Here is a 17,072-nt window from a genome sequence, read left to right as displayed (position 1 = left end):
AATTCTCTGAGAATGTGTAGTCACAAATGGGCCTTCATGTGGATTTTCAGCCTGAAATGTCAGTACTTGGATGGTTCGTAAAAACACAGATGGAAAATTTTGTTTACAGATGTCCCAGACTTGTCATGTACTCAGGTGCCTAGGAGAAGGAAACATGAATCTTTTTTATAGAAATCCATGCTTATTCCAGGCTTTGGAGAATTCTACACAGACAAATTTTAAGAAATTTGAGCTCAAAAATCACAAAACACATGAAGAAAGAAGGCACCAAAAGCAAGAGCCAACCAACTAAAACAACAGATAGCAGAATAAGACCCACAAGGACTTCAGATATTGGAATTATCAGACACAGAATATAAAATAAGTAAGGTTAACATGTTGAAAAAAATTAAAGAAGGAACTTAAAATATGAGTAAAACAGAAGATTATTAAAAGAACCAACTGGAACTTCTAGAAATCAATAATGTAATAACTGAAATTTAAAACTCAATAGATGAGTTAAACATAGCTAAAGAGAGCAGTATTGCCCTTACATAGCATTGGACACTATACTTTGGAGAATGTGCAAGCCTTCATCCAAAAAATCTGCATGGCTAAGGATATGGTAAGTCACACAGGATCTATATGCCCCCTTCTGGATCATACTTCTGCCACCAGGGGCCCTGAAATTCCCAGTTCAGATGGCCCCAAGCCTGCTTCCAGTTCCTCATGCAGACCTCTTCCTTAGGTCTCTCCCCCTGAGAGTAGACTGTGCCCTCAGGGGGTGGCCAGGAAATGGCTCTCATGGGACTATGGATGGAATTAGGATTTGTAAATTGGGTGTCTAAATGTGTACATTTGATGTCCCTTGCAGTGTGGAATGGAGCTGAGGAGAGAAGACAGAGGTTTGGGGTTAACAGTTAGGAGTTAGCTCTCCCTATGCCACTATATTATAGGGCAGAGCTCTAGTTATCCAAGAATTTTAAATTCAAACTTGGTCTTTGTCAAGATCAGAGGATGGAATCTATTTTATTTAATACTTTATTAGCTTGATTGCTAACTTTTAAATATATTTATATAGTATGTTACCTTCCATTTGTACCCTTTCCCAGGGTCCTAGAAATATTAGGAACAGGTCAAGAAGAGAAAATTTGTGTATTGGAAGATAATACAAAAGAAACCATCCAGAATGCAATTTGGAGAGAAAAAAAGGTAGTATGTTAGAAAGATTTAGAATCATGGTGGATAGGAGAAGTAGGTCTAATAAGCATGTCATAAAGTTCTAGAAGGGAAGGGGAGAGAGAGTAGAGCAGAGGCAATTTCAGATGTAAAGACAATTTTCCACAACTGGTGAAAATCACCATTCCACAGATTCAAGAATTCCAATTAGTTGCAAACATGATAAATGAAAAGAAATCCAGAACTTGACACAGCTGAATATAACTGTACAAAACAAAAAACAAAACAACAAAAAAATCAATCCTGAAAATAACCCAAATATCCACCAACTGGTGAATGGATAAAATTGTAATATATTCATACTGTGGAATACTACTCAGCAACAGAGAGGAATGAACTACTCATATACACAACGGCATGAGTGAATCTTGAAAACATCATGCTAAGTAAAAGAAGTCAGACATAAATGACTATGTACTGATCGCATTTCTATGAAATTCTAAACAAGGCAGAATCCTAGACGATGACAAAAAGCAAATCAGGGGTTGCCTGGGCTGGGATGGAGAGAGTGACTAACTGCCAAGGAGGCAAAAGGAAACTTTTGGAGTCATGGAAGTGTTCCTGTGGCTTTGTAGTATGTTTTGAAATCAGGAAGTGTGAGACCTCCCACTTTGTTCTTTTTTGAGATTGTTTTGGCTATTTGGAGTCCCTTGAAATTCCATATGAATTTTAGGAAGGATATTTTTATTCCCACACAAAAAGGACATTGGGGTTTTGGTAGGGATTGTATTGAATCTGTATATCGCTTTGGGGAGTATTGCCATTTTTTTTTAAACTTTTAAACCTTTAGCCAGACTCATCAAGAAAAAGAGGGAGAGGGCTCAAATCAATAAAATTAGAAACGAAAAAGGAGAAGTTACAATGGACACCACAGAAATACAAAGACTCATAAGAGACTACTACAAGCAACTATATACCAATAAAATGGACAACCTGGAAAAAATGGACAAATTCTCAGAAAGGTACAATCTCCCAAGACTGAACCAAGAAGAAATAGAAAATATGAACAGACCAACCACAAGTACTGAAATGGAAACTGTGATTAAAAAACTTGCAACAGACAAAAGTCCAGGACCAGATGGCTTCACAGGAGAATTCTCTCAAACATTTAGAGAAGAGTTAACACCTATCCTTCTGAAACTACTCTTCCAAAAATATCACAGAGGAAGGAACACTCCCAAACTCATTCTATGAAGCCACCATCACCCTGATACCAAAATCAGACAAAGATACCACAAAAAAAGAAAATTACAGGCCAGTATCACTGATGAACATAGACACAAAAATCCTCAACAAAATACTAGCAAACCAAATCCAACAACACATTAAAAGGATCATACACCGTGATCAAGTGGAATTTATCCCAGGGATGCAAGGATTTTTCAATATACGCAAATCAATTAGTGTGATACACCATATTAACAAATTGAAGAATAAAAACCATATGATCATCTCAATAGATGCAGAAAAAGATTTTGACAAAATTAAACACCAATTTATGATAAAAATTCTCCAGAGAGTACTGCCATCTTAATACCAAGTCTTCCCATCTGTGACCACAGATTATCTTTCCATTGATTTAGTCCTTCTTTAATCTCTTTGAGTAATTTTTTTTTCTTGGTTTTCAGTGTACAGGTCTTGCCCTCCTTGGTTAAATTTTACCTAAGTATTTAATTCTTTTTTACGTTATTGTAAATATATTGGTTTTTTAATTTCCTTTTTGGATTGTTCATTGCTAGTGTATAAAAATACAACTGAGTTTTGTGTGTTCATCTTGTATACTAAAACTTTGCTGGATTCATTTATTTGCTCTAACAGCTTTTTTGTAGATTCTTTAGTATTTTCTATATATATTATAAGATTATGGGCCTCCCTGGTGGCGCAGTGGTTAAGAATCTGCCTGCCAATGTAGGGGACACAGGTTCGAACCCTGGTCCGGGAAGATCCCACATGCCATGGAGCAACTAAGCCCATGCACCACAATTACTGAGCCTGTGCTCTAGAGCCTGCGCTCTAGAGCCTGCGAGCCACAACTACTGAGCCCACATGCCACAACTACTGAAGCCCGCATGCCTAGAGCCCGTGCTCCACAACAAGAGAAGCCACTGCAATGAGAAGACCATGCACCGCAACGAAGAGTAGACCCCGCTCGCCACAACTAGAGAAAGCCCACGCGCAGCAACGAAGACCCAATGCAGCCAAAAATAAATAAATTAAATAAATAAATTTACTTTTTAAAAAAAGATTATGTCACCTGTGAATAGAGATAGTTTTACTTCTTCCTTTCCAGTTTAGATATAGTTTATTTCTTTTTCTTGCCTAATTTCTCTGGCTAGAACTTCCGATATAATGTTGAATAAAAGTGATGAAACAGAGCACCCTTGCCTTGTTCCCTAAGGGGAAAAACTTTCAGTCTTGAAACTACTGCTTTTTTACAAGGTCAGAATATCTCCTCCTTTCTTTGGAAGAGTAGCCAAGATTATTCTGTGGAGTCTGGTCTCTCTAAGACCATGGGAAACCTACTCACCCAGGGAAATATGTCAGCTCTGGGCTGGAGGAACTGAAGACTCTTGCTTTCAGGTAGGGAGCTGAAAGAGGTGTGGGAAATACCTAGATATTGTTTGGAATTTCCATCCACTTAATAGGGAATAAAAAATATGTGAAACCCTTTAACTGGTTTCTATATCTTAGTGTCCTGAAATTTCTCTCTCATTGTGGTTAAAGAATCACTGGCCAAACAGGGATGCATATCTGTTTTTCAAATTCTAAAATCTGATTAAGTAAATAAAGGTATAGCCATAGAATGCAGTACCATGAAACCTTTAAAATTAGCATGGTAGTTCTCTACATGCTGATGGCAAATGACCTCCATTATAATTTATAACTGAAAAAAGTAAGGTACAGAATAATTTGCATAGACTTATTCCATTTCTGTAAAAATCAAGAAACATATCTGTGTGTACTATTTTTGCAAGGATACACAAGAAGTGAGTGATAATGAATGTCTCTAGAGAAGAGGCTTAGAGGTCTTGGGATCTAGGATAAAACGAAGACTTTGTCCTGTGGCCCATTTGAATTAAAAAAAAAAAAGTAAATGTGTAATAACAAAAAATACCCCACACAAGTTTTTATTTCGTTTCATTTTTAACACTTTTTAAAAACTCATTATCAGCATTGATTAGAAAGACTGTAATGTCTGAGAAAAGGTCAGTTCTCCAGATATTATTTAGTTCAAACCACCATGCCATTCCTACTTCTTAAATTGGCAGGATTGAGGAGGAATCATAGTAAGCATTAGTACTGAAGGGGTTTTTTGTTTTGGGGAGAGAGAGAGGGAGCTTGCATTTTAAAACTTCTCAGATGGGACTTCCCTGGTGGTCCAGTGGTTAAGACTTTGCGTTCCAATGCAGGGGGTGCAGGTTCGATCCCTGGTCGGGGAGCTAAGATCCCACACATCTCGTGGCCAAAAAACCAAAACATAAAACGAAGCAATATTGTAACAAATTCAATAAAGACTTTGAAAATGGTCCACATCTAAATAAATAAATAAATAAATAAATAAAACTTCTCAGAATAGTTTGTAAGAGAAAGTAAAATAGATAAAAACTGCATTTGCTGAACACACTCATATCTAGAATTACACTTGAACTCAATATGCCAACCTTTAGAAAATTTTATATAAGTAACATATTGAACACACTGGAAGATTTCATTTATATGAAAGTTTAAAGCAGGAAAAACTAACCTCATGATATAAGTCAGAAGAGTAGCTATGAGGTATGGGGGTATTGATTTGAAGGAGAAATGGGGAGGTCTGTGGTGTGCTGGTCATGTTCCATATCATGGTCTGGGTGGGGGGTTACACAAATTTATATACTCTATAAAAAATTCATTGTACAGCTGTACATCGTAAAATTGTATAAATTTTATGGATTTATATAATCTGTAAAAAATTCTACCTTAAGTCGGGTCCTGTTTACTGTTTACAGGCTATATTCAATAGAGAAGTTAAGAAAAAAGTAGCATATTAAACTGTGGCACTTAAACAAACTCACAAACCGTTAGAAAGATGCAACACCCAAATCAGAAGAAGGAATTTGAAAGGGTTAGAAATGTGTCACCCAGTGATCCAGGCATCACAAACTATTCAAGGAACTCCAGTAAGTCTTTCCCAGGTAGTCGAATAGCATTTAAAACTGTTGACAACTGTTGTGATATATACCCTCATTGTACAAAGTTTATGAAATTATGTTGTAAAAAAGAAACTTATAGCTGCATTAGTGATACACAAAGATATCTGGTACTTATACTTTTAGTATTTTTCTGTAAATGTCACTTGTTTGGTTATAAACTCTGCTAAAATGAAATGTACTAAAATTTAATATATACATTCCTGTGACCTTTTTATCAGGCAAAGAGCATATTTCCTGGGATCTTTTCATAAATATTGTCTCTCTCCTATTTTTTTGACATGTTAATCAAAGGTCTTATAAGATTTTACTTTGGTTTTGTTCCTGATGTGCCCACCACCCTGCCTTTGTGCCTTGAGACTGCTCATCTTTTGCAAGTTAACAATTATTTCCACGTCACTTGTGTTTTTATACTTTCTAAATATTTCCACTTCACCTTCAGGAAATGTATTTGACCTTGTCTTTTTGAAACATTGGCACAACTATTTTATTCCAACTTTGGAAACTATCTTAACTTTCCCATTTCTTCTCATGCCTAAGGGAAGCTATTTAAGAAACTATCTTCTCTCAGGGAAGTGTTCAGGAGCTGACCAGCAAATCTCTCCTCATAATTTAACAGTATTACTTTTCTATTATCCTTATTATTGTTCTAGTCTGTATTTTTCACTTTGGAGTGTTTGCTGCGTTGTTAACTTAATATAGTTGGTGGTTTTTTTTTTCATTATTTCCTCTGCTTGTCTTGATGCACATATTTTCTCTCTTAGTGTCAAAATAAGGTGATGGTGAATTATGAGTCCCTTCTGAGCTGAGGATACTTTTGTAATCTGGTAACCTTTGGCAGGAAGTACATATCCTAGTGAATGATGGAGCACTTAAGAGTGATTCACCACCAAGCATTACAGAAAATAGGCTGAGGGTTCAAAAATTCAAGGCACGTTTCCTCTCCTCAGCATGGTGTATATACTGTGCTCTCACTTTTCTACCCCCTATGATGTGGTTAAGAGAGAGGAGATAATGACGGCTTCTTAAAGTTACCTATAATGCACTCAAAACTCTGTTAGGTGTAATGGTTTTAAAAGGTAGAATGAAAACACAGCTAGGAGATCAACACAAAAGGAATCATTTTCTGACAGAGACAGCAAGGCTTGTGTGCTTCTCGATACACACACGCAACTCCCATTAACTGTAATGGGAATTAAGAGTGCCCCTTTAAAGGAATACATACCCCCCACCCTAAGTGTGGTAGGGAGATACCTTTCTCCCCCAGAATTTCTTGTATTGATTTACTTTCTTGTGGTAGAATCAAATCTTGTATCATTTTTTAAAAGTTACTCCTGCATATTCGATATGCTACCTCCCTAATGTAAGGGTGGAAAACAACAATTACTAATTGGCAGGTGTAATATAGCTAAACAACCACAAACCCTATGTAAAGCCCAACCCAGACCCAGACTGACTGATTTTCAGGTTAGAAGCATCGATCTGTAATATTCCCCTTTGAATAAATATTTATTCAACATTTGACCTTCCTGACTTCAGGCAAATTTCAGGGTGGTTAAGACTTTCTACATTAACATGGAAATGAGCTTCCAATTATACAGAACTGTTGATTAACAACATGTACAGACTTGCATAACAGGAAAAGAACTTTGGTTTGCTCAGTGATCTTGTCAGCTATATATGAATATAGAAATCTTGGTCATTGACAGATGCTGAGCTTTATATATATCTCTCACTATCCTCCGAGCTCCCAAGCCATACATCCAACTCTCCACTGGATGTTTTCTGGAGATCCACGGCACCTGAAATTCAATGTGTCTAAAACTGACCTGTCATCTTTCCCAGCAAACCTGCTCCTCCCCTGTTCCCCATGTCACTGAACGAAACCACAATTCCGTCAGTCATTCCAGCCACAGTGCTGCAAAATGATCCTTTTCACGTTTCATATCTCCCACATCTATCACTGTTAATTCCATCCCCTAAATATTTTCTGGAGGAAACAGAAAGACATCTGTGGTGCTAAGCGGGCAGGTTGCAGCAAGTGTGACTCTAGCTAGCATCAGATCCAGGCAGATGGCCTTCATGAGGGAAGTGTGGTAGCAGGAAATGAGAATCCAGCCACAAGGACTAAAGGGGTTAAGATTCAACCAAGACAGCCCTGGGTGCAGAGAACTAATAGATTAGGGGGGAAATTAGGTAGTGGTAAGGGAAACCAGGGGTGGAGACACAAGATAGGGGTTCCCAGAGTTGGGATGGCAGGCAGGGACTTGGTCACATGTGGCCTGAAAAAATGAGTCAGTTGCTAGAAGTTACAAAGTGAGAACTTGATCAGCATTAAGGGTGACTTGAGGCAGACCCACAGAGCAGTAGATCCCGTAGTCCTTATGTTTCCCTGGCCTTGGAGCCAATTAGCCAATCAGAGGCTGGAATAGGAATGAAGGAACAGGTGGAGTTAGATCCCAACTTTTGGCTTCTAGGACTTTAGGGCCAGTCATCATCACATCAGCTGTCGCTGGGTGCTGTCTATAACTCTCTCACTAACAGCCCCCTCATTGTTTTAACTTGCTGCCTAAGAAGCTTTTCTCTGAATGATTGCACAGTTTCAAAAGAACAGTATTCTGCCATTGATTTGACTGTTTCAGGTGTATTCTAGACTATCAAGGTACCAAAGTAAAGACAGTAAATTGCAGGGGCTAGGGCTCCCCTCTTGCTTGGCGTCATGGCCTCCCTGGCCCCAAGAACAGTGTCTAGCCCATGGTGAACACTCAAGAAATAGTCATTGAATTTTGAATGAATTACAATGTAATCGTAGTGGTACTTATTACTTTGGACCTTACAGATTTACAATTCTAATAGTTCAAGACTCACAAACCATAATCTCGCCTTCACATTGTAATACAACAAACAAGGAAACTTAAAAGTGATGGCCAATAGATTGTTTCCAAGCAGCTCTGCAGCAAACCATTTGTATTAAAATCAATGAATGTACTACTTATAAATTATTTTTGACATTCAGAGAACTCACAGAAATCATAGAAAATTTACTAGAAGACTAGGAAGTAAATAGGCAAAGAAAAAGACAGTTTATAACAGAGTAACAACACATGGCTAATAGGTGTGAAAATGTCCAATTCCTAGTAGTGATGATATGCAAATTAAAAAAGGAAATATAATTTTGTAACTCAAGTTAGAAATTATTTAAAACTTCTAGGCCTCAATAGGTAGACAGACACTCTTAGATGCTTTCAGTAAATGTGCACATTGTTGCTGTCTTTAGAAAAATAATTTTCAGTGCTTGAAAAATATTTGCATCATTCAACAGTTGGTTCAATACCTGAGAGTGCATCCTAAAAAAATAATTTAAAAAAATATTTACAGGGCTTTTTGTGACTTTTAAAATAATTGTGAACAATTAGAAGCAATCTAGATGTCTACAGAGGATAACTAGCATCAATTATGGTACAGGCAATATGGTGGAAACATTTACCACTGCTAAAAATGATGTTTCTGAGGAGTGTGATGATATGAGAAAATCCTTTGCTATAATGGCAAGTGAAAAAAGAAGACTATAAGTTTGTATATAGAGTATGGTTCCAATCACTTGTAAACAATTACGTGGGGAAGAAAAACTAGAGGGAAATTCACCAAAATGTCTCACTGCCTCTAGGTAATGAGACAAGGACCCAGAACAGGAGTTGCCAAAGGCGAGTCTAATAGTCCTAGAAGAAAAAGTTTTCATCAACTGGGTGAGGATATAAAACCCCTCAGGGAGAACCAAACCTTCTCAGAAAGCATGGTATCATCTATACAAAGGACACAGGGAGCATGACATCAGAGAACGTCATTATCATTATCAGCTTTTAGACAGTTAAGGCTGAGAAAGGCCTGCCTTGTGGGAAGAACTCAATGCTGAAACAGTTTTTGTCAAACTGTGTCTCAAAGAACCCAGAATTCTATACATAATAGTATTTTAGGAAGTCCATGAGCCTCCTATTGAAATCTCTAAGACAGCAGCTATCATCCATTAACCCCATTTTCAAATGCATGTGTTTATCCAAAGTGTGCTCTTTGATTAACTTTATAAGTAAATGTTAAATGTTATAAAGCTGACTGCATAAAATAAATCTATGCTGATAAAATGCTGGTCTTATCTATCTTCTATATTGGGGGTTTAATTTTATTTCTAATAAAATTAAAATAAAGAGATGACACACTCAAATTAGGATAATTCAACGAGGGTTTATTTACCAAAGGGACCATAACTTTCCCAAGTACAAGGGGTTATGAAAGAAACACGAGTGATACTGCAGGATCCAGCATGGAGCTCATAGCTACAGAGCTGTCACCAGGCCTAAGGCTTGAAAGACGAGAGGAAGGAGAATAACAGAATCCCGAGAGGAGAGAAGATCCTAGGGAGTGAGCTGCTTTGAGAGGAGCAGTGACCTTCTACCCAGGAACCCAGGCACCTAAGTGTATCTTACAGGTAAGCAAGTAGGGGAATAAGCATCCTGATGTTACTCTCACTCTGATCTCCTGGGGCTGCCCATTAGGCAAACCAACTTGGAAGCCAGAGAGCACAGGAAGTGATCCATGCAGGTCAGCCTCTTGAGGCAAAACGCAGGAAGGAGAAGGGTAAAGCACGGTGGAGGGGCAAAGTATCAGGGGGAGAGTATCACATGGCATATTATTTCATTCAATTAATAGAATAAAGCGCCTGTTTCTGATAGATAACCTTGCATTATTAAGTTTTGGATTTCAGCTAAATGTAACTACTGGCTTCATCTCAGGGTAGATATACTACATGTCACAAAAGACTTAATAGAGATTAAAACAATGCCTGCAAGGAGTGTATGTGTGTGTTTCTTTTCTACTAGCCAAGGCAATATTTTCCAGGAATGAGAACCATGTATATTTTGTCACTTATAGAAGAAATTGAATGTGGAAACCTGAGTTAATTGGCACTATATTTCTAATTAATTCTAATTAATTAATTAGAAATTGGGCAATGTCTCAACCCTGCCCTTTATTTGGAACTGATTGGATATAGATGAGTGGAGGAGGTGAAGGACTCTAGAATTCTTTAAAGGCATTGTATTTGATGGGGGTAGATTCATAGCACTCCTTTTTCTCCACTCAAATGTGGAACCATTTAAGAGAGGGGGGGAGAAAGAGACAGAGAGACAAAGTCAGGCAGATGGAGATAAAAACATCACCTTATTATTGGTAAAGCTGTTGGATAATGTGGCATGCTAATATTCACCTCTGAACTAGGCAGCCTTACCCAGTCAGTCATTGGCAGCCCTGAACAGAACCTGGTCTCCTTGGGGAGGGGGGACCACTTCTATAAAACTCACAGCAGAGAACAGAGAGTGTACTTTCTTTAAGTACACAGATGCCAAAGGAAAGAAGAAAGAACCAAGGAAGGAGGAAGCTGAATATACTCAATTTTTTTCTCCCAAACTCGCCAAGTATATAATTCTCTCTTCCTCCTACAGGGAGGAATGAAGGAAGGGATGGAAACAGGCCAGGGGTTGTACTCTGGAAGAGATCCTGCCACAAGGAAACATAAGGTGAGGAGAAAGGAATCTCTTCTCCAATAGAAGCCGATATCTTGGCTAACTGGATACTATCAGGGAATATAGGAGAAGAGGAAAAATTGTGACTTATTTTGGGAAATGTTTGACTTGAGAAGCCAGTGGGCATCAAGATGGGGACATACAGCAGGCAGTTCCATATATGGATCTGGAGTTCAAGAGAGATGTTGGGCTGGAAATGTAGATTTGAGAGTCACTTACATATAGATAAATGAAGATGGATATGGATATGGAAGATGGGCATGTATAACAATGCCTTGGATTTAATGTACATAAAAAGAGAAGAGAGCTCTATATGGAACCCTGGAGAACACCAGCATTCAAGGAACAGGTGGAATAAAGTGATTATAAAATGGTAATGGAGAAAGATAGGTAGGAGAAAAGCCAAGAGAAGGTGATTATGTAAGCTACAGACCCAATGACTCAATTGGGATGAGAGAGAACACAGGTGAAGGTATTCAGAAGAAGAGTTTCTGAGTTCAATTCAAATCAGTGGACTTTCATTATGCACATTTATAAGGTGCAGTGATTGAAGGTGTAGCGGTGTAGGGAATGCAGAAATTAGGAAGACGTGGGAATTGGCCCAAAGTTGGGGAAGATTCCTTGATTTAATTTTTCTAGTCTCTCCTTAGGCTCTGGAACCTCTGACAGTATCTGAGTTAGGGCAGTGACAGTGGGGAGTCATTCAAGAGTGTGTCTTGGTCAGTTTTGGTAACAGTGAGATAGGGCCCCAAACTTAGGAAAGACCAAAAAGTCAATGTCTCTATACCTTATTCATAGAGATTTTTTAATTTAGGCAGGTTTAAAGCATTAATTGGCAAACCATCAGTTAACTGAAAAAGTAAATTATTATATCCGATTTCTCAACCAGACCAGTTTATTAAAATGTATTGTGTCAAATCATAAATTTTGACAGTGTTGGATTCTATTTAAAGAAAAATCAAAGAAAATACATATATAAAGAGTAAATGGATCATCACACAAATTCTTGAAGCTAAGAACTAAAAGAATAACAAGGTCCATGCCAAAATACATCTGTGTGTGTGTATTTTTTAAGATCATTCTTCAGTTGACCTATCTCTCTTATAGGGTTTTAGGGTAAAATAAGAAAAAAGAAGAAATACATGAAAAGTATTTAGAAAAATGACTATCACACAGTAAGTGTCCATGAACATTTATTATTACTATTATTATCATTACTGTTACCACTACTTCTCCTCTTTTAGGAATACAGGGAGAGAGGAAGTGTGCATGTAGGTAGAATTTTTCTCCACCTATACTTCCGACAGACAATTTGAGATTTAGAAGCCTCTGGAGCAGTAGTTCTTAAACTTTTCTAACTCAGAGAGGCTAGTGAAAATTACAACCTCTCCTTGAATAAATTCACCTACACACAAAATATTGTACATAATTTTGCGAGTGGGATAAGGACCCTTAGAAGGGATAAGCCCTTTTAGCATAAACTCTAGACTTCCCAGGGTGGTGGGACAAGGAGCCAGTTGCAGTTACTGTAGACTGTTTACAAGCACTACATTAAGTGTGGAGATAGAACACAGACACATTTAAAAGAGACTTTAAAATAGCCACTAACCTCATGTAGCCAACATTCAACGGAGTAAATTAATATGTGTCCAGTCCTCTGTTGAACATTCTGGAAAATGCAAAGATCTATAAGACTCTAGATGTCAGGGTCTCAGATTCTTGTGGTGGAGAAGTACTAGACCAGAGTCATGTTCAAAGTCCAGAGGCACAGGGCCAGGAGCCAGCTTGCTGGAAGTGGCAACTGAGTGGCTACACTCATTGCTGTAAAGCTAATGATGAATTAAGAACATATTTACTGAGCTGATGCAGTCAATAAAAGCCCCAATTAAGGCACCATTAAGGAACTTAACAGCGTAGTGGTGGGGAAGACATTCCTAAAAAGGTTTAACGATCTCAGATCCTGACATAGCCGGGAAGTCATTAGTCATTAATGCCACATCTGGATCTCAATTATGAAGTTCTCTATAAGAAAACACTTGGCATATAATAGCACACAAGATTATACCTGATTTGTTACAGAGAGCAAGATACACCTTTTCAAACGTATTTTTAAATCTCTATGTTTCCAGGTAAGAAAAGTGGCCAATTATGAGCAGAAACTCCCGAGTGAAAATCCATAGCATGATCGCATGCCAATTAGATAAGCATTACCATTCAAGTAAAAAAAAATAATGGAAATACAAAATGGAACATGGTATTATACTGATTAATAAGACTGTGACTGTGCCTATAAAGTAATTCGATTAATTCCCAGTGTAATGTGTGGAAACTCCTTCAACGTAAAGCTACATTGAATCTAGAGAAAATTAAGCAGATAGAGTCTCTGCCTTCTTAAGTATTCATGCATTTACTCGTTCATTCAACAGCTATTCATTGAGAGCATCTGTGTAAGGCTTGGCTGGGGGCACTAGGAAACAGGTGAACAAAGCAATCAAGGCACTCATGAACGGTACAGTCCAAATAAATGATGATCGACTGTGGTAAGTACAGTGAAGGAACAAACATGGTGCAGGTAACAACAGACTGAAGATCTTTTAAGATGAGGTGGTCAAGGGAAGGCCTCTGAGGAGCTGGTTCAACAAAAGACCTGAACTGTAAAGAGGCCAGTCTTGAAAAGGCAAGCAGGGGAAGAAATGAGGGGTGGAACTTTTTGGCTATTTAGCATCTGAATTCCTTTCCTGAATTCCTTCCCATGGTGTGAGTCTTGGTAAGGGGCACGCTTCTCCAAAGCCCACCTACTCACTATCCTAGCCTTCCTTGCAGTTAGAGTTTGGGAACGTGACCCAGACTTGGTCAGAGTCATCTGTCTAAGGCAGTGAATCAGGAACTACTGATACCAAAAAGCAGAGCTGAGAATTTCTTTTGGTGGCAATGAGTGTGGTAGCAACATTCAGTTTCTGGAGCAGTGATTCCAGGATATCCTTGTCTAAGGGAGCATTGCATTCAGAGGCAAAGGCAACAGAGCCCTCTTCAGGCTGGTTCTGGGTGTGATTTTGCCTGAAGTTCTGTTTGTCCAGTTTTGCTTTGTCTCTTCCTAATCTCCAAACCTCGTATTGCAGCCTTCCTGGAAATTCTGTGAGGCACCCAATACACTCCATTTCTCTTAGGCTTAAATCAGCCAGGGTTGGTTTCTGATGATTCCATCTAAAACTCCTGACAGATTGGAATACGTTGCAGGTAGATGCATGTGCAATAGCCCTAAAGTGGGAGGAGAGGGAGAGAGAGCTTGGAGGAACGGAGAAAAACCCCGAGTGGCATCATTAGTGACAAAGATAGCAAGTGAATAAGATGGGTGCAGCCGGCGAGCCAGGCAAGAGCCAGAGCAAGCAGGTGTGCGTAGCAGAAGCCGGAAATGTGCTGGGCCTAGCCTTTTCTCAGGAACACTCAACTAGCTCCCGTGTCCTGATGGGATGTGTCTCTACTGGTCTCTGAGGACTCTGAGGCAGGGCTAAAGGGTTCTGGTTGGGTGGTTGCCACTCTCTGCTGTGCCAAGGAATTCCAGACTGTTCTCTACTGAGAAGGCTAAGCCTGAACTTGCCATTTCCGGCTCTGTGAGATCGCTCTCTCTTTCTCTCCTTGAAGTACCAAGATATGTATCTCTAAAGGCATTTATAGTATTAATTCGGTTATATGTTTTTGAGTGTCATATCCATCATTAGACACTAGCTAACTCCCTGGGGTCACAGTGGGGAGGTGGGATGATTACATGCTTTGGATTAAAACAGATCTGGATTTTACCTCACACAAGTTGCTTCACCTCTCTGAACCACAGTTTTCTCATTTGAAAAATGAGGATACTAGTACCTCATTGAGGATTACATGCACTGTAAGTTACTACGCAGTGCCTACCACATAGTAGGCACTCTGTGATACTAGTCCTTTGTTCCTTAGTATTTCATGGAATTGAACAGAATCTTCTGCAGCTAGGAAAACAATATAAAATCCTTGCTTTGGTGCTTACCTTATTGTAAAGTGCTAATTTAGAATAAAGTAACTTACATTGCTTTCTTAGTTCAGAATTTGATCGTGAAAATTTCCTTTTTCTTAAAAATTCCCTAAAGAGTTATTGCCATTCACTCAGTTCACACCAGCAAAATTACTAGCCAAAAAAAAGAGACCATTTTCCCCTTCTAACATCCTTACATTAATAATGTAGAGTACAGTTAAAACATTGCATGCAAAACCAGAAGGTAGATTTTGTTATTCTTGAGAAACAAAGGAAGATATTACTCAAGTCCTGATTGTCTTAGCCAAAATATTCCCTTACGTAATATTCCTTGGGCTTGAGTCTTTTTCATTTTAAGAACTTGAAATCATAGATGTTCTATAGGTTTGTCATTGATTGACCAAATATGTAACTCAGCTCTGAATATATTAAAAACTTTAAAACATTACAAAACAAAAATCCTAGAGCCTCCCAAGCTCCTTGCTTACTGACTTAAACACCTTAATTTAATCTAATGAATTAACAGTCTTTTAGAATCCTTTTCTTTCCTCCTTGGCTCCTGATCTTTAACATACATTTTCTGATCTCCATCTTCCTCTGATTTCTTGTTTCCTTGGTTTTGGCATAGTTTCTCTTTCTGTGTCTGGGGGTGTTGAGAAAAAAAAAAGGTTTTGCTACAAATGCATGATGTATCCCTTCAAATGGCAAATGAGGCAAAGCAGCCAGGATGCAGGATTCATTTGTTTTTCTTCCTCTAACTACTTTCTGTAAACCACAAGACCTTGCAACCAGTGAGAGGCCAGTCAAGGAAGATCTTGATTTACATAAGGGGGTTGATAATGCCATTTTTTTAAAAACCTACACTCCTCTCTTTAAAAATTCCCATATTCTTGGCACTGAAGTAGCACTGAAAATTCCTACACAGCCCTGGTGATTCTGAAATGGAGCAGGTCCTTGCCCCCCATGTCCTCCGCCTGCCTTTTGTCTGTGAAAAGAACTGTAGCCAAAGAATAAGTTTAATCAGATAAGTGAGAAAAATGCAGAAGCAAAGAAAAACAGGATAAAACAATAAGAGTTTAGTCAGTAAGCAAAGTCAAGGACATAAATAGGTAATATTCTGAGCCATATCCTGTGAGCTGTCTTATAGATACTGAACCTCCACCAGGTAAAAGAAGTTAACTACATGGTGACCAGACTGTAGCCACGACACAGGCTACCACAATTCTGAGGACTGGCCTCAAGGAAATGTGAACAAACCCATCCAGAAACTGAAGATTAACTGTACTTAAAACAATCAAGATGACGCTGGTCAGACCACCCGATGACCAGTTTCAAGATGACTGTCAGGGCTGACGGTGCTGTTTTTACATACAGCCCTCTGTCTATAAAAGCTCCTGTGGGCTGATTGTCGGGGGGCGGGGGGGAGGGAGTCGGCCTTTGGACAGGCGTCCGCCCTCCCCCCACCCCCGGTTGCCAATATCCTAAATATAAGCAAACTTTCCTTTCCACCAACCTGGCCTCTTTATTGGCTTTTGAGTGGTGAGCTGCCGGACCCCACTTTCGGTTACAATTGGAGCCTCAAGTGAAAACATTATCACAGCTTCCCACAGAGGGAAGTGAAGAAGCTTTTATTGCTGCTAAGTACAAATGTGACAAATAATTAAGAACTGAAGAATATTCTTATAGGATAATCAGGCGCTTGTAGTTATTTCTTGGCATGTTTGCCTTGGAATCTAATCACTAACAACAGTTCAGATTCTCAGAGAAAAGATTATCTGCCTGTGAAAACCCCTAGGCAAGACAACTGGAAATGCTTATTGCAAAGAAAAGCAAAAGTACAGCAAGACATATTTGTAGCATGTGAGAGGAATGCATAGGTGAGCATTGGAATGTTCTTTTGGTATTGGTCCTGAGGAGTAACTGTTTTAAGAGGATTTAACCAAGTCAACTTTGAAAGCACCTTGTCTTCAGGTGAAGGGTTAATCACGCTTAATAGGAGGAATCAATGCTCAATTCTGCTCTTTGGTATAAGTTTTATGCACAAATAAGTAACTGATTTCTGGACCTCCAAAACCAAACTCT

The sequence above is a fragment of the Physeter macrocephalus genome, chromosome 2, assembly GCF_002837175.3.
Source record: "Physeter macrocephalus isolate SW-GA chromosome 2, ASM283717v5, whole genome shotgun sequence".
Lineage (NCBI taxonomy): Eukaryota > Metazoa > Chordata > Mammalia > Artiodactyla > Physeteridae > Physeter > Physeter macrocephalus.
The sequence above is the reverse complement of the archived record's forward strand: the minus strand, read 5'-3'. Positions refer to the sequence as shown.